This window comes from Panthera onca, chromosome B1 (genome assembly GCF_046562875.1).
Source record: "Panthera onca isolate mPanOnc1 chromosome B1, mPanOnc1 haplotype 2, whole genome shotgun sequence".
Taxonomy (NCBI): domain Eukaryota; kingdom Metazoa; phylum Chordata; class Mammalia; order Carnivora; family Felidae; genus Panthera; species Panthera onca.
This window is the reverse complement of record NC_138342.1, coordinates 168,387,982-168,413,631: the sequence shown is the minus strand read 5'-3', so window position 1 is coordinate 168,413,631 and position 25,650 is coordinate 168,387,982. Positions and strand designations below refer to the sequence as shown.

At 39.7% G+C, this 25,650-nt stretch overlaps 1 long non-coding RNA gene across 1 annotated transcript; it reads right to left on the bottom strand.

The window, feature by feature from the left end:
- Positions 1-529: 529 nt before the first annotated feature.
- LOC132693199 (uncharacterized) lies at positions 530-25,650 on the bottom strand. Its single transcript, XR_009616647.3, has 4 exons — positions 25,478-25,650; positions 21,439-21,540; positions 20,394-20,546; positions 530-2,431 (listed from the first exon to the last, which is right to left on the bottom strand). It is a non-coding gene; the product is annotated as an uncharacterized LOC132693199 (long non-coding RNA).

The following is a 25,650-nucleotide window of genomic DNA, read 5'->3' as shown; positions in this document are numbered from 1 at the left end:
TGCACACACAGATACATACATACTTACACACAGACATAGACACATACATATATAAACACACATACATACATACATACATACATACATGTAGACATGCATATACGCATACATATAGAGTGTGGCTGCCTTTCTTTCTCCTCTCCCTCTGGAGTGAAAGTCTAGGTCCACTTCCTCCCATAGAAGGGAGTTGTGGACAGACCACATAGCCTACCATTGGGGTTCCCCAACCTTCAGTGGTGCCCCCACTTATTCGTGGTTTTGCTTTCTGCAGTTTCAGTTACCCACTGCCAACCGAGGTCCAGAAGCAAGTGATGTATGGTCAGAAAGTCAGTAGCAGCCTGGGCCAGGTCATAGCACCTGTATCCTACTGCTCTGTCTCCTCATGTGGGCGTTTTATCATTTCACGTGATCACAAGAAGCATGTGTACAGTGTAATAGGATATTTTGGAAGAAGAAGCAACCACATTCACCTTTTATCACAGTGTATTGTTAAAAGTGTTCTATTTTAGTATTAGTTGTTAGTCTCTTATTGTACTAATTTAGAAATTAAACTTCATCACGTGTTATGTACATCTAGGAATAAACAGTATATATAGGGTGTGGGCCCATCATGATGTCAGGCATCTGCTGGGGTCTCAAGATATACCTCCCACAGATGAGGGGGACTATTGTGCTCAAGAGGTCAGTGATGCTGTTCCCCTCGGTGCTTCTGAGCCTCTGGCTCCTTGCTGGTCCGTTGGTGCTTCTGAGGTATTTGGGCCTCTGTCTTGCAAAGCGTGCATGAGTCCATCTGTCTGCAAGGTCCCAGGAAGTCCAGCTGCAGCCCTGCTCTGTTGTCACCACTGTACCTTGGGAACGTCATGTCCTTTTTCTGGTGCCAGAAGAGACAAATGCTGGCTCTTCTTTGTGCTCCTGCCCATCTTTAAAGTTCTCAGCTCTGAACCTGGCCTCTTCTCTTGCTACCGATTTGACTTTCATAGCTGGCTCCTCACAGCTCTTCTGGCCACCTCAGGGCTGGGGACGGAATGGCCTCCTGTGAGGCCTGAGGTGCGAGTAGCACAGCTGATAGTGCCCCACCATAAGAAGGGCCTTTAAGGGCCTGTGCAATGACCCGGGAACCTGAGGGCCCCACGGGTGAGTGGGGTAGGGCCGAGTGGAGGAGGGCAGAGAGTGTTCAAGTTAGTTGCATCTAATTCCGAATCCTGCAAAGATACAATTCAGATGATTTCAAATCGTCACATACAAATGTTGTTGGCTTCTGAACTTTTGCGACAAGAGGAGAGAGAGAGAGAGAGAGAGAGAGAGAGAGAGAGAGAGTTGTGTGTACATGTTTTTAATCTCCTCACTCAAAAAGTTATTCACTCCTTCTAAAAGTAGAGGCCAAGCCGGTGATAAATTGCTGACTCCTTCAACATGAATATTGTTCAATTATTCACAGATGTGTTTGGCCTGGCAAAAGCTTTTGCTTCAGCACATTTCTCCTGTTAACCGAAGGCATTCATGCTAATGTAGAATCAGCTATCATTAACACAGACTTTCAGCAGCTCTCAGCTACTCCAGTGTCTTCTTTCTTCACTCTATCATTTTCTCTTATGATTTAATTAGTGTGAGGCTGGAATCCTGGGCTCTGAATTTATCCAGGAAGCTGCATGGACAGAATTTTGACACCTGCTGAATTCTCCAAGCTGGGCTGTCTGCTCTATTCTTCACTCACTAAACTCAATGGTGGGATGTTGGCTTCGCAGATCTCCCCACAGCAGCCTGTGGGGAGACTAGTTGGCTATGCCAGAATTCTGGATTCGGGGCAGAGGTTTCTTACCGCAGGTGTGCCTCACCTCTTGCCCTCTGGATTAGATGGATCCAGAGGGCTCTTCTTCAGGCAGGGCAGCTTTACCACCCTCATCCTTTTGCCTTAGAGGTTGTCTGCATGATTTCCTCACATCCTAGGAGGACTAGGGGCCTCAGAGATCACCAAGGGCTATGGCTTTCAAGCCTTTAATTTTTAACAGTGTAATTGTTTCAAAGGAAATTTTGTGCAGATGCTAAACGTCCAAGAGAGAAGAGCAAAGCTACGCTGAAGGGAACAGAGGTGGTGCCACGTGCTCCCTCTTCTCCCCAGACCCAGAAGCCCCTCTCAGGAGCTCCAGGGCTCTGTAAGCCCCAGCCTGAAATCCATGACCGAGCAAAGCCCAGCTGAGAAAGGATGTGACTTGCTCAAGATGAGATGCTAGTCATTGGTGGAGCCGGACCAGGATGCAATTACTCTGAGGGCTCTGTCAGTATTCTTTTCACTCAGCTCCTTCCAAGACTCTTCCCAAATACCGCCTCCTTCATTAAGGCTCTCTCTGGCCACTTACAATTTGCTTTGTTCATTTTTCACTCAACAAGTATTTGCTGAGCTCCTCTGGTGTGTGAGGCATTGCTTCATGTTCTAGGGAAGAACAGGAGACAAAATATGAGAAAATCTTTGCTTTCATGAAGCTTATATTCTAGTGGGGAGAGAGAAGAAAATAAACACATGAATAATTAGATAAATGGGGGGGGGAGAATGCTATGGATGAGGTGGGGATTACGATTTGAAACAGGTGTTCTTTCACTGGAAGATGACATTTAAATGCTGACTTGAAGGGGGTGTGAGGAAAGAACATGTGAGCATACGATCGAAGATGGCCCAGGGAGAGGAAACAGTTCATACAATGGTACAGAGGTAAGACTATATCTAGAGAGTCATGTGAAGGGGCCAGTGTTTCTAAAATAAGAGATTCAAAGGGAGACCAGTAATAGGAAGCCAAAGAGGTAATAGGACCAAATCATATGACCTCACAGGTCATCGTAAGGACCATTGTAATGGTTTGAACATGAGCTGATTTGGATTTTGAAGGGATTACACCTGCTGCAGTTTTGCAGAAAGACATAGGAGTGCACAAGTGGAAGCAGAAGCAGGGAGAGTGTGCTATGGCAGTAATCTAGGTGAGACATGATGAGAGCTTACACCTGTGTGCTGCTGAGTGTTCACATTCTGAATGTTTTTGAGGGTAAAGCCAACAAAATTTGCTGAAGGATTAGTTGTGAGGTATGACAATAAAAGAGTTGTCAAGGTTGCTTATGCAGTTTTTAGCCTGAGCAAACAAAGATGTCATTGACCAAGGTGGAGAATACTGAAAGAAACTGGATGGAGGGATATTAGAAACTCCGTTTTGGAGAAGTTACTTTTAGGTATCCGTCAGATGTCCAAGCAATGAAGTAATGTGATAATTCTGTCCACTTGTGATATTTACAACCTCTTGTCCCCCAAAACACTATCGTAATTTTCTTTTTCTTTTCTTTTTTTTTTAACGTTTACTTATTTTTGAGAGAGAGAAAGAGAGACAGAGTGCGAGTGAGGGAGGGCAGAGAGAAAGGGAGACAAAGAATCCTAAGCAGGCTCCAGGCTCTGAGCTGTCAGCACAAAGCCCAACGCAAGGGTCAAAGTCATGAACTGTAAGATCATGATCTGAGCTGAAGTTGGATGCTTAACTGACTGAGACACCCCTATCGTAATTTTCAAAAGCAACTTGATCATATTCTGTGTGGGATTACAATTAATTTTGCATGTATCTGAATGTTGTTGGGACAATACAAGCATCCTGGTGCTGAGGACATTATTCATCCTGGAGTCCTCCACTGCTTTAGTATAGTGCTGGGCAGATGGCCTGTGTAATACATGCTTGTTGTCATAAATTCAACCAACATTGTAGAAGAGTTACAGAATTAGAAGAGCAGTATGACATAGCCTAGCATCTTCCAAATTGTTTTCTGCAGCACATTAATCCCTTGGGATGTTCAATTAGAAAACCAACTCCATAGTCAAGTTTAGGAAACTCTGTATTCTACACCCTTGTCTTTGAGCATCACAGAGCAGAATTGTATAATAAAAGGGATTAAAAAATCCTCCAAAAAATCCTCTGAAATGTATCTAACACTGTTAACCTCAGTGTCTCTAGTTACATCTGGCTACTGTCTGTTTTCCTTAGGTAGCCCTTACAGTATCTTCTGGAACTAGTGTTGTACAGAACACCCCATAGGATATGTTGGGAGACAAACAAAATAAATGCTGAAATTAGGAATCTGAAGACCCAGGTCTGAGCTCTCACAGTGTGAGCTTAGACAAACATCATTACCTGTCTGGGCTCTGTTTCTTCATCTGATGGAATCAGACTAGTTAATTCTATGGCTTAAATGTATAACATGCAAATTTTATTCATTTCTTTCGCTTTTATTTCTTCTAGGGGTAGCGATGGGTTTTAGCAACTTAGTAAAGACCTCTGTGGTTTATATTTAGCATCTAACTGATCTCTTCTTGCTACTTTCCCCAGTCTTCTCTTAGTTTCCCTAGGAGAAACTCATGATACCCCTTAGCTATCTGGCCTCCCACTCCCAACACTAACATATGCCTCTGTCCTTAATCTCCAACCTTTGTTTGCTCTCTAGGCACTCACCACATTAGCCTCCAGAGCTCTCCTGCCTTCTCCTTACCTGCCCTAACCTAAATATTGTGTGGAGGTCTGGCTAGTGAGAGCTAGCTAATGTCTGCCAGGTGAACAGGTATCAACAGCTCAGACATTGCTCCTCCCAGGAAACCCCAATTTATGTAGGCCTTCTGGAGAGTAGTGCCTGGATCTAAAGAGGAATGTCTCTGATGGTAAGACCTTCAAGAATGCGGGACAACGTGAGTGCATGTGGGTCCTATGATTCTCCATAGCACACTAAAAAGGATATTACCTTTTTTTTCTATGTGTAGGAACCTTGTTGGTATGTTAAGAGACCTGGCAAATGAAGTCTGTGGAGGGCAAGAATGGAGAAAATATGTTCGGAAGAACTCCCATTAGTGTAGCTTACCTAAATATGCTGGATTTAAAAAGTGTCTTTCAAATGCATGAATGAGCTGGTAGGAAAGTAAGGGAATTCCTCAGAGAGCACGTGTAAGAAAGTCTGAATTAATCTAAACTCTGGAGCAGGCATGTGTCCTTTTAGATTAAACATGTAGGAAATAAGAGAAAGGGGGCTGGGGTCTAAACAAAGTGGGAATACCCATACATAAAGCTGGGGTCCCTCAATGGGTGATCTAAAAAATTACCCACCCCACAAAGGGAGATGATGAGAAAATATGCCTTCAGCTCTGGGTGTTACAGAATAAAAGAACATATTTACCCTGAGAACTCTTATCCACAAACCCTCCCTCATGTGGGCTTGGTGTCTGAATTTATATTACATGTGACCTAAAAAAGTGTATTCTGAAAATTTAGTTCTAAGTAGTCCTAGGTTAGTAATGCCCCCAGGCATTTGGAAGAAACAAATATAAACAGTCTCTGGAGAAAAACTCTAAATGCAGGACTGGAGAATTCTTTCAGATAAAGATCTTAGGAACATGAACTCACAATGAGAAATCAATAAACACATGGGTTCACAAACCACCATTAGCAAGAGTCAGCAGAAACAACCAACTACAAAATTAGAACCACAAAGACTGCAGATATTGGAATTGGCAGATAGAGAATTTAAAGCCAGAATGTTTAATACTTCCTTGGAAATAAATAAAAGTATGTTAAAAAAACAAATCATGAGATTGTAAAAATAGGTCAGACAGACCTATTTAGTTTAAATAGGCAGTTTTAAAAATTTAAAAAGACAGTTTAAAAAGAAGTCAGGCAGATATTCTAAAAATGAAAAACCTTTATAAATAAAGTTAAAATGTAGTGGGTAGTCAAAGAGAAGGTTAGTGAACAGAAAGGTAGATCTTTGAGAGAGTTTGAGAGTCATGGATGACACAGTGAGAAGATCCAGTGTTTCTATTATTGGAATTTTAAAAAAGAGACAAAAGACAGAAGAAGGGAGAGGCTGCATTATATATGTGCTAAATAATGACTGAGAAGTTTGCAAATTTGATAAGAGACACCCAGGCTTAAGTTCCTTAAGTCCACATCCAGGTACACCACTTGAAACTGCAGGACACCAAGAAAAAGAGATCTTAACAACAGCCAGGAACAAAGGAAAAATTACTGCAAAGGAATGAAAATTAGGCTGACAGATAATTTCTCTGTGCTAGCAATCAAATGCAGAAACTAGGGGAAGGAACTCTTAAATTTTGGAAAGAACATGAGTGTCAACACAGAAGGCTACATCTAACAAAACTTCTTTTATGAATGAGGAGAAGGAGAATGAAAAGAAATTTTCAGACAACGAAAACCTGGGCGTGTTTATTGACAAAGGGTTTTACTAAGGGAATTTCTGAGAGTTCTTAGGAAGAAGAAAAAAGATTTCAAAGGGAGGGCTTAAAATATTACAAGAATTGGTGAACACAGGAAATAATATGTGGGTAAATCTAAATGAACATTGACTGTATAAAACAATATTAACTATGCCTAATCTGTGGAATAAAAAAAATCAGTAAAAATCCTGAACAATTACATATGTCAGGATTGAAGTAATTGAAAGCCTTCTAAGATCCTTGTTTTCTTGAGAGAATTAGTAAAGATAATACTTTATGTAGTAGACACTGCAGTTATAGTTCATAGTCATCAGTGACTTCAAACTCATGCTAACAGTATCCCACCTCTGATGCACCATGTTCCTTTTCTCTCTGTGCTGTGAGGACTTCTCCAAAGCCATGGGTGACCAGCAGGCCCATGTGCAAGAGAAGTACAGGGGTTTGGGTGAATTATTACCCCTGGGGCAACTCCAAACCAGAGAATAATGGAAGGTTATAGATAGCTACCCACATTTCCCATCATGCAGGTGGATAATTATAGAATTCATTTCTCATGCTCCTCAGAAAACCTGGTAGAATCAATCCCCCATTTGCCATGGCAATGACCTTGATAAAGACACTGATAGGGGCTTTCTTTCTTCCCAATCTCCCCATTCTCTTATTCCTGCTTCCTTAGGTTGCCTGCAAAATATGCTATCTGCCTCCAAGGACTTGTCTTAGATTCTGTGAATCTAGGAGCTTAAACTAAAACAATTAACTTTTCACTTTAATTTAATATCTAATTTAATTTAATTTAATTTGTTAAACTTAATTTAACAAATTTAACAACTATTAAAAGAATAAAAATAGAGTGAATAACTCCTAAAACCAATATAAGGAAAAATGGAATGGAAGTGAAACTCAGCTAATCTAAAAGAAGGAAGAAATATATTTTTTAAGTTTAAAATAAGATGGTAATAATGAACCCAAATGTATGAGAAATCACAATCAATGTAAATGGGCTAAATGCTCCAGTTAAAAGATAAAGATCACCAACTGCATTTAAAAGCACAGCACAGAGAGAAGAAAAAGAGAGAGACAAGCCAAGAAACAGACTCTTAACTATAGAAAGCAAACTGTTACCAGAAGAGAGATGGGTGGGGTGGGGGGATGGATGAAACAGGTGACAGGGATTAAGGTTGTGATGAGCACTGGGTGTTGTAATGAAGTGTTGAATCACTAAATCATACACTTCAAACTAATATTACTGTATGTTAACTGATTGGAATTTAAAAACTTAAAAAACCCCACAAAACCCAAAACAAAACAAAAACAAAAGCATAGCAAAACAAAGCAAAGTCCAGATATATGCTACTTATAAGATGCGTACAAAAATCCAAAGATCTAGAAAGGCTGAAATCAAAGGATGGGGAAAAAGTCATACACCAGGCAAATGCTAAAGGAAAGTTAGGATTTTATATATATATATATATCTATATACTTTGGAATCAGAAAATGCAATTAAAAATGCTATTCATGGTTGGAAAACAAAGTATAATATACACAGGGATAATAAAAGCATATACACACATATCTATATCTGTATCTATGTCTATGTCTACATCTATGTCTACATCTACATCTGTATCTATATCTGTATCTATATCAGATATAATAGCCTTTAAGGACAAAAAATTTTTAGACATTAAAAAAACCTTCACTATCCATTGATAAAAGCTTCAATTTACTATTCTAAATCTGAATATATCTAATAGTGTAACTTCAGAATATATACAACAAAAATTGATCCAGCTATAAGGACAAATTGACAAATTCACCATCTAAGTGGGAGATTTTAACATCCTGTTTTCAGAGACTGATAGGTCAAACAGATGAAAATCAATAATAACAGAGACAATCTGAACAACACATTTAATAAGCATGATTTAAAGGATATATGTAGAACACTGCACCAATAAATGGAGAATACACATTCCTTCCAAACACACAGAGAACTATTTATAAAAATGATCAAGTACTAGGTTGAACACATTTCAAAGAATCTACATCTAATAGATAGACAACAATGAAATTACATTAAAATAAAAAAAGAAAATATATCAGAAATTAAAGAAATTCTATAATGAATGTATCGTGGAAAAACAACAGTGAAAATATTATAAATCAAAGCTTGTGGGATGCAGGTTAATTTGTCCCTACAGATGAAATAATGGCTCCAAATACTTCAAATATTATAAAGAAAGAGAACTGGGGGTACCTGGGTGGCTCACTCGGTTAAGCGTCTGACTCTGATTTCAGCTCAGGTCATGATCTCACAGTTTGTGAAATCTAGCCCCAAGTCAGACTCTGTGCTGACAGGGTGGATCCTGCTTGGGATTCCCTTCTGTCTGTCTGTCTGTCTGTCTGTCTCTTTCCCTCCTCAGCTTGTGCATGTGTGCATGCATGATCTCTCTCTCTCTCAAAATAAATAAACATTAAAAAAAAAGAAAGAGAAGCTGAAAATTAGCAGCTATACATCTAACCTTAAAAGGTAGAAAATAATAGTAGAAAAAACCCAAAGAAGGAAGTAAGGAAATAGTAAAGGAAAAGTCAGAAATTAAGGAAATGGAAAAGATTCAATAGAAAGGAGCAAAAGGGGTAGACATTTTTTTCTTTGACTATCCTAATAAAATTGACACACCTCTGCAAGACTGATCATGTATGACAGTAAAAAGAAACAAATAAACAGCATTAGGAATGAAAAAGAGCATAACTCTGGATTGAGGCAACAGAGATTAAAATATTTATGCTAATAATTTCAAAACTCATAGAAATTGCATAAATTCTGCAGAAAATTTTAAAAAATACTAAAATTGACTCAAGAAGAAATGATTCTATAGCCATGAAGGGCATTAATTCAACATTTAGAAACATTTCTTCAAAGAAGGCACCAGTCACAGACAGTTGTATAAGTAAGGTAAGCTGTACAAAGCTTTCAAGGAACAAGTAATTCTAACCCTACATAATGTTTTAGAGAGTCAAAAAGAGTCCAGGATAGCCTCAATATGAAATCCCGACAGACCAGTATAAGAAAGGAAAGTTATAGGACAATTTAAATCATGGCTTTTTCTGCAAACATCCTAAACAAAATACTAGAAAAGTGAATCTAAGACCAAAAATAACACCTTATGACCGAGTTTATACTGGTCCAGGAATACAAGGCTAGTTTGACATTAAAAAAATATGTAGATTTAATTTACCATGGTAGCAAACTGAAGCATCTGATAAAAATAACCACTCATGGTAAAAGTCTTAGCAAACTCAGAATAGAAGGAACATTCCTTAGCCAGATACACTATATCAACCTGAAGTTTATAGCCAACATTATATTCAGTGGCTAAATATTTTTGTTGTTGTTCTTGAGGACATACTTTCCCTCTGCTGTGTGCAGGGCCCAGAGTTATTTGGGGTGTGTCCACCAGGATTGTTGGTTGAAAAGAGCAGAAGATTGGCCCCGGTGGCCAATAGGTGGTCAGATGACCAGGCTGAGAAATCAAGAACCAGGGGAGAACAGAAGGGCTAGACAGGCTTGATCTTTCTCATTCCCTCCCTCCTTCCTTCCACCCTCCCTCTCTCCCTCCCTCCCTCCCTCCCCTCCTTCCTTCCTTCCTTCCTTCCTTCCTCCCTCCCTCCCTCCCTCCTTCCCTCCCTTCTTTCTTTCCTCCCTTCCTTCCTTCCTTCCTTCCTCCCTCCTTCCCTCCCTTCCTCTTTAGTAGCTAAATATTAAAAGCGTTCCCTTTAAAGTTAGAAACAATAAAGGATTCTTGCCACTACTACTGCCACAATATACTTCCACAATATACTGGAAGCCCTAGCCAATTTAATGAATCAAGAAAAAAATGCATAAGGACTAGAAAAAAAGAGGCAGTATTATTAGCAGATAAAATGACAAAAATCTCAAAATAATCTACAAAAATGATTAGAATTAATAAGGGAATTTAGCAGATTGTCAGGTTTTGATTAATATCAACATCAATTGTATCTGTATACTATGGAAAGAATCATACAATGCAATTAAAAATGCTATTCATGGTAGGAAAACAAAATATAATGTACTCAGGGATAATAAAAGCAGAGGCATATAGTATTTATCATGGACCATGCACTATTCTACACATTCCTTTTATATTAACCTATGTAATCCTTATAACAACACTATGATGTAGGTGTTATAAATTACTCTCATTTTACAGCTGTGGAAACTGATAACCAAAGAGAGTATGTAAGTTGTCCATATTGTGTGGTTAGTAAACTTCAGAGTAGGAATTCATTTTTTTTTAATGAAACATCTGTTTTCAGAATATGTGCTCTTAACTACTATCCTACAATTTCCTTTTTGGAGAGAATTGCAAAACTTAATTGAAAGACATCAAAAAAGACTTAAATAAAAAGAAAGGCATACCATGCTTATGGATAAGATAACAATATTATATAGATACCAATTATTCCAAAATTGATCTATATATTCAATGAAATTCCAATCAAAATCCTAATAGGATTTTCATGGAACTTGATCAGTTCATTATAAAATTTATATGGATGCACAAAGGGTCAAGAAGAGTCAGTGCATTCCCAAAAAGTAAGAACAAGGGAGGAGAAGGATATTTGCCTTATCAGATAACAACATAAAAGGTTAATACTATAAAAATACTACAAAAATAAAAAATGTGCTTTTGGCATAGGGAAAGGCATAATAAAAAAATCTTGTAAATTCATCCATGCATGTGTGGAGAGTGATAGGTGACAGAGGGAATCAGACAGGGGAAAAGATGGGCTCTTCAATATGTGGTACTGTTTATCTAGATGGAAAACAATGAAAATGGATTCTTACTTCACACTATACACAAAAATTAATTCCAGATGGATTAAGGTCTTAAATGTCAAAGGCAAAACTTGAAGACTTTTAGAAGGAAATATGAAAAAATATCTTTATGATCTTAAGGTGGTATTTGTTAAAAACTGCACAAAAAACCCCTAATGATGAATAAAAAGATGGCAAAGGCAGGGTACATTGAAATTAATAACTTCTAATTATGGAAAGCAACAGAGACAAGAAAGGAAAGCAACAAAGTGAGACAGGAGATTGGCAGTATGCATAACTGACATTGGTTCAGGGTCCAGAATATAATAAAGAACTGTAAATAAATAAGAAAAAGACTAACAGCTCAAAGGAAAGTGGAACAAAAGATCTGAGCAGAAATTTCACCATAGAGTGTGACTATCCAATAAGCATATAAAAAGATGCTCAACCTCTATAGGAATCAAGGAATACACATTAAAATCATATTGTGATATAATTTCTTACCATCGAAATAAACAACAATCAGAATGTCTGAAAATCCCGACTTTCCTACACTGCTGGTGGGAGTATAAATGGCTACAATCACTTTGGGAAACAACTTGTCATTACCTAGTAAGGTGAAAATACGAATAGCCAGCAATTCCACTCATACATATATTATCTAGAGAAATTCTTACAAATGTGCATTAGGACAAAGGTACAAGAATGTTAACAGCAGCATTGTTCTTAATTTTACAAAACTGGAAACTACCCAAATGTGCATCGACAGCAAGATGAATAAATAAATTTTGATATGCTCATAAAAGGAATACTATACAGTGATGGGAATGAGTGAATTACAGCTCAGTGTTCCCTATGCAAGAATCTCAAAATGATAATATTGAGCCCAAGAAACATTTACAGAAGAATAAATAGGGTATAATTCTACTTATATAGAGTGAAATAAGGAAAAACTAAACATTATTTTGTTCAGGAATTACAGATGTATCCAGTAAAACTATAAAGTAAGGCAAGGTAATGGTGAACATAATTCAAAGCAGTAGTTTCTACTGGGAAGGAGGTAGGAGACTGTGAATTGAGGAAAGGCATACAAGAGGGTCTCCATGTTACCAGTTACACTCTGTCTCTTAATCTGGGTAATGACTAAAGGTGGTTGTATTTTGTTATTTTATTATTTTTATACTTTACACTTTACCTATACTTTGTAAATGATACATTTCCCAATTTAAAGAGAGGAAAAGTGTCCATAGAGAGACTTCCTATTTCAATTTTTTTCATGTTTATTTATTTATTTTGAGAGATACAGTGCATGTGAAGAGGAGAAAGGCAGAGACAGAGGGAGAGACAGAGAATCCCAAGCAGGCACCACACTACCAGCACAGAGCCTGATGTGGAACTTGAACTCACCAACCGTGAGATCATGACCTGAGCCCAAACCAAGAGCTGGACACTTAACCAATTGAGCCACCCAGGTGCCCCGATTTCTATTTCAGATCGTGAATTATTGTCATTTACCTTCTGCAAGCTCCTGGGAACATCACAAAAAGGAAAATATGAAAAAAAACTCGACCATGTTTAACAAAGTAGGAAACTTCCCAATGCCTCACAAACAAAGTATGAACTGTCAGGGTCAAAAAATAGACACTGGACTGAGCAGAGGAAGTATGTTGAAAGCTGATGCTAGCCACCTTGGACCATGAGTGGGGTGCAGACTTCCCCAAAGACCAGTGTCTTCAGTCTGAAAGACAATGAGCCTTTGGTTAGAACAATGATACCCCAGGTTGTGACCTGGCCCTAGGACATGGGGGAGCATCCCTGAAGAGTGGGTGGCATTACTCTGCAGAAAGGCAAGGCAAGTGCAGCAGAAGGAGAAGGAGATGCCAGGTTATTTCCATGACCAACTTATTGATGACCTGACTGTCCCAGCTGACTGCTTAAAACACAGCAAGCTGAAAGGGAAAGGAGGCAGCACAGAAAGCCCAGATTCCTATTAATGGGACAGTGTTTCCATTCTGCAGCTGCTAGGACTGTTGAGTGCTATGGTCCACAGTTGCCCTTCTCCAGAAAATTTCTCATCCAGAGATGTCTGGGAGGTTACACCCTAACCCTGGTGTGGTGTGGGGCTCCCAGCTCCTAACCAACTGATTGATGTGAGGAAACCCTTATGCTGGACCATTCTGGGTACTATTTCTGCTTCAGGATCAGGCTGAGTTAAGACTCCAGCTGAGACTACATCCTGTGCTCTATCCAACCTCCTCTGCTCCTTTACAGGTCCCTTGCATAAGAATTTCCTTTTGGGGCACCTGGGTGGTTTGGTCGGTTAAGCTTCCAACTTCGGCTCAGGTCACGATCTCACAGTTTATGGGTTCAAGTACGTGTTGGGCTCTGTGCTGACAGCTCAGAGGCTGGAGCCTGCTTCAGATTCTGTGTCTCCCTCTTTCTGCCCCTCTCCTGTTCATGCTCATGCTCTGTCTCTCTCTTAAAAATAAACATTAGAAAAATTAAAAAAAAAGAGTTTCGTTTCTATTCTCTGCTTTGAGGGCATCTGGTGTGTATAAATTACACTGATTTTTTAAAGCTCTTTTCTCCACCTCCACTTATAGTACTCTTTAGCAAGTAATTAACCTCATTTGCATAATACTTTATTATTTTATTAAAAAAACAAATACAAGCTCTTTGCATAGGAATAATAAATAAAGATCAAGTAAGGTAGAGAGGGATAAAAAAGCTAAAAGTGGATGAAAAACATACCTGTCAAGAGGAATGAACAAAAACTACAAAAAAACTTGATAAATACTAGCTCCAACCACATGAAATTGTTGATGTTTGACCATTACTGACTCACAGAAATACAATTTCATGTGGGCCAATCTGAATAGGTGTCCAAATTCTTACAGAAGTTACAGGCAATATAATCTTTCTAAAATAGAGCTCCAAAGGAAGTAGATGGTTCGCAGAAAAGAAAATCAGACAACAGAAAGAAATGGCATGTAAGTTAGTAGAGCTTCTGAAGAAAAATGGAAGATAAAACAGTAACATTATAGAGATGAAAACCACATTAAAAGCAATAAAAATTGGATGAAACTAACTGAAAACAATGACATAGTGGCTTGAAGAAATCATAGTAAACACAACGGAAAAGTAAAGTGATATCATCATGATTATAGAGAAGGTAATAGATACTGTTGTATTTGAAAGGGTTCCTTGTAAATAGGCTCTGAGGTGGAGCACTGAGGCAGGTTTATTGGAGTATTCTCAGGCAATGCCTCTAAGACAGGGAGACTGGAAGGATTGGGCAGAGGAAAGCTGACCTGTGATGTGGGTGCAGCTGAGGTCTAAGCAGATTCCACACGGTACTCTGGAGCTGGATGGCCTTTCAAAATTGTCCCAAATTGAAAGAAAAGGGCTAAGCCTTGGTTTCTCTCATTATTCCAGCCCATCATTGGCCATGAGTTGGTCTCTGGATGAGTCGGCTTCCTATGGCTGAGGGCTCGTCCCAGTGAGGGAGGGATGTAGCTCTGAGCTCTCAGCAGCCAGGGGGTAGGTGTTTTGGCCTAAACAAGGAAGCTGGTGGAGAGCCACAGAATTTACTAGATCCAACTCTTGCACAGCTCAGATCCCACTTGCTTCTCATGGTAAATTTGCTTCCTCTGGGAACAGTTTCTTCAGGATTCTTGTTGGTCTTGCTTCCATCAGGTCATGTGACACAAAGAGCAAAGTTTGCAGGCACTGCAGCTTTGACCATGTTGGAGAATCCCTTCCTGTCCTGGGCACCACTCAGCTGGCAGACTTCTGTGTCACCCAGGAAATGTGTTGAACAGGCAGTCTCCCGAACTCAAAGTAGTTTTTCTTAGTTAGGGACATTATGGAATACAATAATCTGCCCTTTACTTCTGAGGGAGTCAAGCTGTTCCAAATCCCTGGGCCCTAAAAACTGTACTGAATCTCAGAAGGGTGTATCTCTCTGTGGAATGCATGCATCCTATGAAGGCCTCCAGGGTACTTGCTGCTTCCTGCTACTCCATCATTGTTGATAGAATGGATGTCTTTGGTGTTCTGCCACTCCTGTGATCTGATCTCTGTTACTGGTCTGCTTAGTAGGAGGGAGGGTGGTGGTAGACTCTGAGAGGGGTCAGTGTTATCTTGTATGGCCCTGGTATCATTTGCAGCTTCTGCATGATGGGCAAGCAAGGGGGATTCACTGGGATGTAACTGAGTGGGCTACTTGTGCAGGCCCAGCATGTTCTGGGGAATCTGGGAGTTCAAAACTATCAAATGTAAATATTCAGACACCCCACATCCCAGGTCTTGGGGTCCTATGCTTTCCCTGTTAGGGCCTTCTTTTGCTGAGTCCCTGAGCCTGGCTCTCCACTCTGTTTGCCCAGTGGCTACAATCAGTTAGGCTTTTCTTAAACACCACGAAGGAAACCCTTTGGCTTTCACACTTGTTCCTGAGTGGGTGGTGAAGCACACAGAACTATCATTGCTCTTTAGCACATCAGTGTCGCTCAGCTACCCATTCCCTTGTCCTTATAGTCACCACTTACATCATACCCTCAAGCCTCTCTGTCTACCAGTGTTGTTTCCTCAGATAACTCATTAAACCATATCCCTGACATGTTGCTCTGTGTATCTTATCTTTGAAACCTGAGGAAAGGCTATTAATTTTATTATGTTGGTTTTGGCCCATTATACCAAGCTGACAAGATCTTGAATCTTGATTTCTCATTCACTGTGTTATTCTCCCAGTTTTATATTATCTTTATTCAATTTATCGATATAAATATTAAACAGGACTGGGTCAATGTTGATAAAATTGTTGAACAGGACAAGGGTAGAGATGGGTTCTTGAGGCGTGCCATTAGGAACCAAGCCTCATTAGTCTCACTAACTCAACAAATATTTATTGAATACCTAATATCTGCTGGGCAACCTGTGTTACACTGGGGATATAATGATGAGCAAGAAATGCCTCCTGACCATAAGCTCCTTATGCCTCTCCATATAGGTTTATATCAATCAGTTTATTTACTGCTGTGTGCTAGGGCATTCAGCTAGGTTGTAAATCTACTGACATTGTACTATAATCTAGCCTTGTCGTTCTTGGAAATTTTAATTTAATGGATCAGCAAAAATCTTAATACAGAATATAAGGGCTGATACAGGGTTCTTTCCACTGGTAATTTTGTAAAATAAAGATATTATTAAAAAATTCTGATAACTGTCATTTCATAATATAAAGGACAGTTCCTGCCCTTGTGGAGTTTACAATCTAGTGAGAGCCAGACTTTAAACAAAGAAACAAAAAAATGAAATACAAAGTACAAGTCCTGAGATTCGTAAGCAGAAGCAAATCAGGAACAAGAGTGGAGAACAACAGAAGTAGCCAGAAAAGGCCTTTCCAAGAAGTGACATGTTAACTTATACATGGAGGGGTGGGAAGGAAGGGATCCTCTGGGTGGGAATCTGGGAGGGTGCATCACGTGGGAAACTCCTGCTGGGGAGCTTGGTGTGTGTGAAGAACTGGAAGGAGGCTAGTTGAGCTGAGGCTGTAGGAGGAGGAGGAGCCTCCAAGGCTGCAGGGGGGAGAGTGTGGGGAAACAGGCAAGATTAACTCTGAGTGACTATCAGGACACTCTGCATGCTGCTGGCAACCATCTAGTGGGTGGCTCTGCTCCTCTCAGTGGGAAGGCTGTGCCGACCCCAGCTTCCCACAGGACCTCTGGGTGCCATGGGCACTGGGCTGCTGGCTTTCTCTGTGGTAGCATGTAGCTTCCCTGAGGACCCAACCTTCTTCAAGGCTACTTTCACAAGAGCCTTTAAAAACGGGGGATGGGGGAGCTCACAGGGGGTGGGGTCCCTTTCCTTGGCACTGTTCAGGATGTAGATCAACTGGAGTACTCCATGGCACAGAGGCAGAGTCTTTACCTGTGAGTTCTGGCTTGCACTGTGTGGTTAGTTTGAGCCCTTCTGTCAACCAAGAGGTTGGCTGAAGTCAGAGCATGTGGGGCTTGCTAAGCCACAATAAGGAGTTTGGATTTTATTCAAGATACAAAGGAAATCATTGAAAGGTTTTGAACAAGGAAGTAAAACAATCTGATTTACATTTTAAAAACCTCACTCTGCTTGCAGTGTGGGGAATGGATTATATAAGGACTTGAGTTGGAGCAGGGGAACCAGCTGGCTGCTGTTGAATTAACTTGGATGAAAGAAAGAGGCTTGAGCAAGAGAGTTCACATGGGGAATTGAGAGAAGTAAACAGACTCCAAATACATTTAGGAAGTAAAATGATAAGACTTACTAATTGATTAGATGTCAGTATAATGTTCCAGAAGAACTCAAACATAATGCCCAGGTATCTTGCTTAAGCCACTGGGTAAATGGGGTTCCATTTACAATGATGAGGAGAAGGAAGAATACATAATTCTAGGGGAGAAAATAATGGAACCCCTTCATAAATATGAAGGTTGAGATATTTGTGAGACATTTAAATGATGTGTCAACTGGGCTATTGGATGTATTGATCTGGAGTCCAAAAGAGAGGTTCAGGCTAGAGATATAAATTTTGGCATATTTACTGTATACATGGGATTGAAGAGAATTTGGAGAGATAAAAGTAGAGAGCAGTATAGAATCCTAGAGAATGGCAATATAGGATGCCAGAGGAGAGGGAGCTAGGGAGAGGGAGTGAGGGAGGGGGAAAAGAAGGAAGAGAAAGGAAAGATGGGGGGGAGGAGAAGCGAGAGAAAGACAGGAAGAAGAGAGAAAGAGAGGGAGACAGGAGAGGAGAGGACAGAAGAGGAAAGAGAAGACAAAATGAAGGTTTTTACAGAACAGGAAATAGCAGGGCATTTTTTGTAAGTCATCAGAAATGATGCAGATAGAGTGTTTGCTGGTGAAAGAGAGAGAATTAATTGCAAGAGTGAAGTTGGTGGTCCATGTTAATGGGCCATGTCTTTTCCTCAAGTTTTTATTTTTTGAGGAATATTAACTTTTTTTAAAATATGAAATTTATTGTCAAATTGGTTTCCATACAACACCCAGTGCTCATCCCAAAAAGTACCCTCCTCAATACCCATCACCCACCCTTCCCTCCCTCCCACCCCCCATCAACCCTCAGTTTGTTCTCAGTTTTTATTTTATTTTATTTTTTTATTTTATTTTTTTTTTATTTTTTCAATATATGAAATTTATTTTCAAGTTGGATTCCATACAACACCCAGTGCTCATCCCAAAAGGTGCCCTCCTCAATACCCATCACCCACCCTCCCCTCCCTCCCACCCCCCATCAACCCTCAGTTTGTTCTCAGTTTTTATTTTATTTTATTTTTTTATTTTATTTTTTTTTTATTTTTTCAATATATGAAATTTATTTTCAAGTTGGATTCCATACAACACCCAGTGCTCATCCCAAAAGGTGCCCTCCTCAATACCCATCACCCACCCTCCCCTCCCTCCCACCCCCCATCAGCCCTCAGTTTGTTCTCAGTTTTTAAGAGTCTCTTATATTTTGGCTCCCTCCCTCTATAACCTCTTTTTTTTTCTTCCCCTCCCCCATGGACTTCTGTTAAGTTTCTCAGGATCCACATAAGAGTGAAAACATATGGTATCTGTCTTTCTCTGTATGACTTATTTCACTTAGCATAACATTCTCCAGTTCCATCCACGTTGCTACAAAAGGCCATATTTCATTCTTTCTCATTGCCACGTAGTATTCCATTGTGTATATAAACCACAATTTCTTTATCCATTCATCAGTTGATAGACATTTAGGCTCTTTCCATAATTTGGCTATTGTTGAAAGTGCTGCTATCAACATTGGGGTCCAAGTGCCCCTATGCATCAGCACTCCTGTATCCCTTGGGTAAATTCCTAGCAGTTCTATTGCTGGCTCATAGGGTAGGTCTATTTTAAATTTTTTGAGGAACCTCCACACTGTTTTTCAAAGCGGCTGCACCAGTTTGCATTCCCACCAACAGTGCAAGAGGGTTCCCGTAGAAGTTTTTAAGGAAGACAGACAATGTGTTTCTCTATTCTTTGAGCCTTTAAATATAAAATTAGAGGCCATATCCTCCCAATTACATGTTCTTTCAGTGCTCTGTGATGAAACTTGTCTGAATCTAAAACCCAGAGATCATTGAGAGTGTCTGGGGATGCTTTTCTCATCTCACACTATCTTCTGGCAAGTGTCTTCTGGCTGATAATTTCTCCATCTTTCTGATGAAGACAGAGGCAACACAGGGACTGAGTGGCAATGCCTGTCTTGTGTCTTTGTCTGACATTGCCCTGTTTGCCTCGAGCAGGTTGCTTCTTTGTCCTATTCATACAAATATATCTGGGAGAACATTGGTGTTGTCCTTTCCAATGTCACCTCAGCTCATTATTATCTGTGACCTCTAGATGCTGTTCTTATCAGTATATACCACTCTGGCATTTCTCCCTGGCTATGTGCCCATCTGTAGTGATTATTCTGACTGATTCCTCAACATCCATTATATCCTTTATACCCAGTATATCCTAGGTGATTATTTGACTATAATTTTATGAAACCATTCTCATCAGTGATCGGTTTAGGGATGACTGTATTATCCAATTTCATCCAGCCTGAGGGTAAAGCCAGCACACAGGGAGGGTAGGACGGAGGAAGTCCTAGAAAGTGTCCCTCTCAGACTATGCCTGGAGCCCACCCTCCTAATGAACTTTTATGTTTCTTTCCTTTAAGTTAATTTGAGTTGCTGTTTCCTCTGTTTTTCAAAGTCATCCTTTTTCAAACACCTTTCCTTGACACTCCCCACTACTGACATCCTTTTGAAATCTATATTCATTAAAGAACTCCCTGTGCAGATGCATTGATTTCTGTAGATGTCTCCATGTCTTTTTAAATGGTATTAACTATAATTGCATCCCAAGAATTTCTGGTAGTATGGCCTCTCAACATCTTTCAGTGTTCTAGTGTGATAAAATTTCAGACATACAGTATTTTAGATAATCTGTCCTGTTATTCCCATAGGCTATTGAAATGTGTGCTAGAATCATTGTTTTTCTATCTAGACTTCTTTTTCTCAAACTGCCCATTGCACCAGATGCAACATGAAATCTCTTGGCCTGTGACACATCTTGATTTTTGGTTTGGAAATATGGTCACTGTTCTTTTAGAGTCTGTCTATGGCACCAATCTGAATGTTTTGAAACCTACATTTCAAAAACGACATGTCTGACTATATCTAATGCTTCTTTCATTCAAAATAATAACCTCCAACATGACACGGTCCCTTTCTCCCAAGTTTCCTGTCACTTCTACTTTACCAATTTGTTCTTCCTTGTTGGTCAGAATTAAGTCCAGAGTAGCAGCTCCATTCTTACATCCTTTTCTTTCTAAGAGACGAAACTGTCAGTGCCGAGCGTCAGGTAGCTCAATTGGGATGAACCCAGGGGACGTATTTGTGGTAATTCACATGCCTGGAAGAAAAGAGTTTGATGTGAGCTTCAGATCAGCAGAGAAATTGGATTTATTTTGGACACCATATCAGAAGGAAAAGGACCAAGCCACTGGGAGAAATTGAGGTGATTGAATAGACTGCACCAAGGCTAAAGGCTGTGTTCATTTTCTTCGAGAAATGAAACATTGGCTCTAGGAGACACTGTGTCTGCATTAGGAAGACACTGTATGGTGCTGGCAGATCCGAGGAAAGATGCAGGTCACTTGGGGTTTGGACTGGCAGATGTCAGCATAAGATGGAGCCATGGAAGGAGTGCATGTTGCTAGCCACTTGCTTGAGGTTTTCATGGTGAGCCAGGCATATCTTGCTAGCAGAGGGGAGATCTTGCTAGCAGAGGATGTGTTGGCAGCCAAGGGCGGAGGGCAGGAGTGTTGGTGGCACAGCACCACTTCCTGTACAAGTGGTGAGAAGCAGGGGAATGGGGTGAATTCTAGGGTCAGTCAGCCCTGGGTTGGAGTATGCCCTGGATGGGTACATTACTGGATCCCTTGGCATTTCAGTACCCTGTTCTGTAAGATGTGGATAATAGTGCCTGCTCTCTAGGTTGGTGAGAATTGAATTTTAAGGTATGGAAAGCATTTAATACAGAACGGGCACAGAATAAGTACTCAATAAATGAATGGGGTACAGGCCAAAGAGGAGCAGACTCCACTTGGGGTCAGAGGATTCCTGATGAGGTCTACAGGAAGTGGGAAAATGAAACCTGGGGTACACAAGGGAGAGAAAAAATAGGCAGGAATGAGAAGGGCTTCAAAGTGAGTGGAGGATGGTAATGTCATCCAGAAATAGGCCTAAGAGACAGCTGCACATCGAGACAGGCTGTGATGAGCACCATAGTGTGGAGCTAATACCTTCTGTGGTAGACCAGGGCTGCAAATAGAAAGACAATGGTGCCAGCCCTCAATGAGCTTACTTTCCAAGGAACAGCTTTCTGGTCAGCTATAGGCATCTTACTGCAAAGAGAAAACATAGAGAAAGGGAAAGGGAAGAAATGAATATTTGAATTTATTTTGTATATAATATGTATATATGTATACATAATATTATGCATATAATATGACTGGCTTAAGCCAGCAGTACCTATCATTAGAGGGAAAAGGTCACTGAGAGGTCCTGAGTCTGTGCCCAGCCAGCAGTGCATGCAGACCTTGGGCCCCTGAGCACATGGGTGGCCTCTAAGCGGCTGTGCAGACTCAGGTGTAACTGTGAAGGGTCTTGTATGCATAGTGAAATTATAGAAATTTTGCCATGAGCTTTCAGGGGAAAACCATTTAAATAATGTTAGTAATTCCAGGAGCTATCCCATACAGGGAGCATATGTCCCAGAGTGAACCAGAGACGGGAGACATGAACTGCTGTTTTCTTGGTTGTTTGCAGGTTTCCATCCTTGTGCATCCCAGAGTGTGAGCCACACCTTGGTTGCAGGTTATTCTAGTGAATATAGTCTCGTAAAGTTGTAGCTTCTATGGAAGCATCACTATGTATTGATATATAAGTTATAGTGTAAAATATGTCAGAGTTTAGAGGTTAACACACACACACACACACACACACACACACACACACACACACACACTTTAAAGAAGAAGAAAACTAACTCATGAAGCCTCCACCCAGGTTAAAGATCAGATCAGTGCCTGCATCTGAATGCCTCCCATGTGCCTCCCTTTCCATTCCCTTCCTTTCCCCCAAGGCAAACACTATCCTGACTTGTGTGATAGCATTCCCCTGTTTTTCTTTATAAGTCTTTCTAACTATTCACATACCGCTAAACATTATATTATTAGGTTTTGTGTTTTTGAAGTTTATATAATGGAATCATACTGTGCGTATTTTTTTATACTTTTTTCTTTTCTTCTAAATGGGTTTGTGAGTTTTAGTTCATTATATTGCCACCTACTATTTCATCACATGAGTACTTCACCATTTCCTTACTGACTTTACTGTTGACAGACTTTTGTGTGTTCTACAGTTTTTTACCAGCATGAGCAATGTTGGTAAATGCTGGTGTGAGCATTCTTTCATGGCTCCTGATGTCTGAGTACAAGAGTTTATCTAGGGTTTGTACTTATGAGTGGTGTTTCTGGGATGTAGGATATGTGCTGATCAACTTTACTAGGTAACAGCACACTGTCAAAGTGGTGGTACCAATTTATACTGTCATCAGCTAGGTGTGAGGATTTCTGTTGGTCCACATCCTCTGCATCATCACCTTGTGTTGCATATATAAGTAATTTATATACAAATATAACTGTATATATATACATATACATAAACAATGTGTAGATATATTATCCATTTGCAATTATATAACAATGTACAGAGCTGCATTCTTCAAACATTGTGTAGTGTAGAAAATTTAAGGAATTTGCAATAACAATATTGCCCATATTCAATTTCTGCTTTATTTATTTATTTATTTATTTATTTATTTATGTATTTATTTATTTATTTTATTATTTTAGAGACAGAGTGTGTGTGATCTGTAGAGAGGGACAGAAGGAGGTGGGGGGAGAGAGAGAGAGAGAGAGAGAGGGACAGAGAGAGAATCTCAAGCAGGCTTCACACAGCATGGAGCCTGACGTGGGGCTCAATCTCACGACTGTGAGCTAAAATCAAGAGTCGGTGCCTTATCTGACTGAGCCACCCAGGTGTCCCATCCTTTGATTTTAGAATATACCTCTGACATAAAAACAACAGCAACAACAGCTCCCCTGTCTGCAAAATTAAAGTTTTGATAGGTCATGGAAGATTTCTGAGAGAAGAAACCCAAAAGTGCAGTTGAGGAATGCTTTTACCCCTTTTTGATCAATGCATTCCAAAAGCACTGAATTAGTGCTGAAACTGTTTTTCTCAGCCAGGAAGTCTCAGCCTATCCTGGTAAGAAGTTCTGAACCCTGGGACCCAGTAGTTGCCCTCGTGGAGGCATAAAGAGACTCCTGAGGTTGTAAATGACTGGTATTGAGTAACTTAATAATGGATCCAAGAATACAAGAACCATACAAACTGATTGGGATTCCATGGGCCTCCTGGAGCATTTGCCACTTCGTATTCTATAATTGAATTACATGGTGAGGTAGAGTGTGCATAAGTGTAGAAATGTTTTTATTTGGTTGATGGTTGACCAGAGAATTGCAAGCATGAAGAGAAGGAATACCTTTTTACAGTTAATCAGAGTGGACTGAATAACACAGTGGCCTCTGCATACCTACAATTTTTGGATTTCTAAAAAATTGTTTTGTTTGAATAGAAGCTTTAATATAAATATAGTAGGCAGTTGTGATATATAAAAGTTTAAGTATTGCTTTATTAAAGAATGTTTACCATTTACTTATTATAAAGTCAGTAAATGAGAATAGTTTTAAAAATCTAGATTTACATGAATACGTGGTTGCAAATGGTAAGTTTCCTTTATTTAATTTATTTATTAATATAGATATTATTTTTTAGCAATAGGATCAGGTTCACAACAAAACTGAGTTAAGGTACAGGGAGTTCCCATATATCCCCTGGTCCCATCCCTGAAACCTACCCCATTATCAATAACCCCACGAGAGGGGTGCATTTGTTACAATCCATGAACCTAAGCTGACACATTTTACTGCCCATAGCCCATAGTTTACAGTAGGATTCACTCCTGGAGTTGTACATTCTATGGGTTTTGACATGTTTAATTACATGTATCCACCATTATCCACATCATACAGAGTAGTTTCACTGCCCTAAAACTCCTCTGTGCTCTGCCTATTCATCCCCCTCTCCCTACGCAACCCCTGATTTATTTATTTATTTTTAAAAGCTCTGAGAGACTTAGAAAGTGGAGAGTAGGAAGTTGTTATATCAAAGTGAAATATTAACATTGTATAAAACTATTTGCATATTCAAAACATAAAGAAAAACTAAACATTCCATTAAGAAATTTAAAAGGCAAGACACAGGCTGGGAGAAATTTTTTATTAAACCCATATGTGGCAAAGAACTTACATCCAGAATATAAAAAAGAACTCTAGTAGATCAGGAGTAAAAAGACAAGCAAGACTCCAAGAAATGAATAAAAGACTCTAACCAAGACTTTACAAAAGAAGATATGCAAATGACAAATAAGCAGAGAAAAAAGATACTCCACAAGCAAAACCCAAACTACCAAATGTACCTTCTAGCCTCTTTATACCTAGGTTAAGGGATAAAAGAGACATTTGACAATATCAAATGCTGGAACTCTCATACTTTGCCAGTGGCAGTGTTCCGGCTGGTTTGGAAAATGTTTGGAAGTTTCTTATAAGATTAAACATTCATCTTACCTATGACCCAGAAAATCCATTCCTAGGCATTTAACCCAAAAGAAATGAAAACATATATCTATACAATGACTTGTAAATGAGTAATAGCTTTTTTTCATAGTAGCCCCAAACTGGAGGCTTAAGGCCATCTACAAGTGAATAGATACACAAAATATGACATATTCACGTAATGGAATACTACTCAGCAATGAAAAAGGATGTATATGGATCTATGTAAGAACATAGGTGGGTCTCAAAAACATGTTGAGTGAAAGAAGGCAGACACAAACAAGTATATATTGTATGATTCCATCTAAATGTAGTTCAAGAAAAGAAAAAAAAAACCCACCTAATTTACCATAATAGAAATCAGGACTGTGGAGGTATGGCGTGATTGGAGGAGGGCATGAGCGAAATTTCTAGGGTGACAGAAATGTTCTCTGCTTAATTTGGGGATTGTTTCCACAGGCCTGTGTATATTTGTCAAAATAATCAATTATACTGTTAAGATCTGTGCATTTCATTATATGCAAATTTCACCTCCATAAAAACGACCCAAAATACCAATTAAGAATCACACATAAATTATCTTAAGCACTTAAACTATCACCATATGATGCTGCGAGTCCCTCTTCACTGGTGATTGCATGAAGATTATGCTATGAAAGCAGAGGATGCCTCCAGCAGCAGACGCCGAGCCTTGCCCCATGTTGAACTGGTCATCATGAATGTACCCAGCTGCGACATGTTTTCTCCAACAACCTCACACAATGACACATGTGG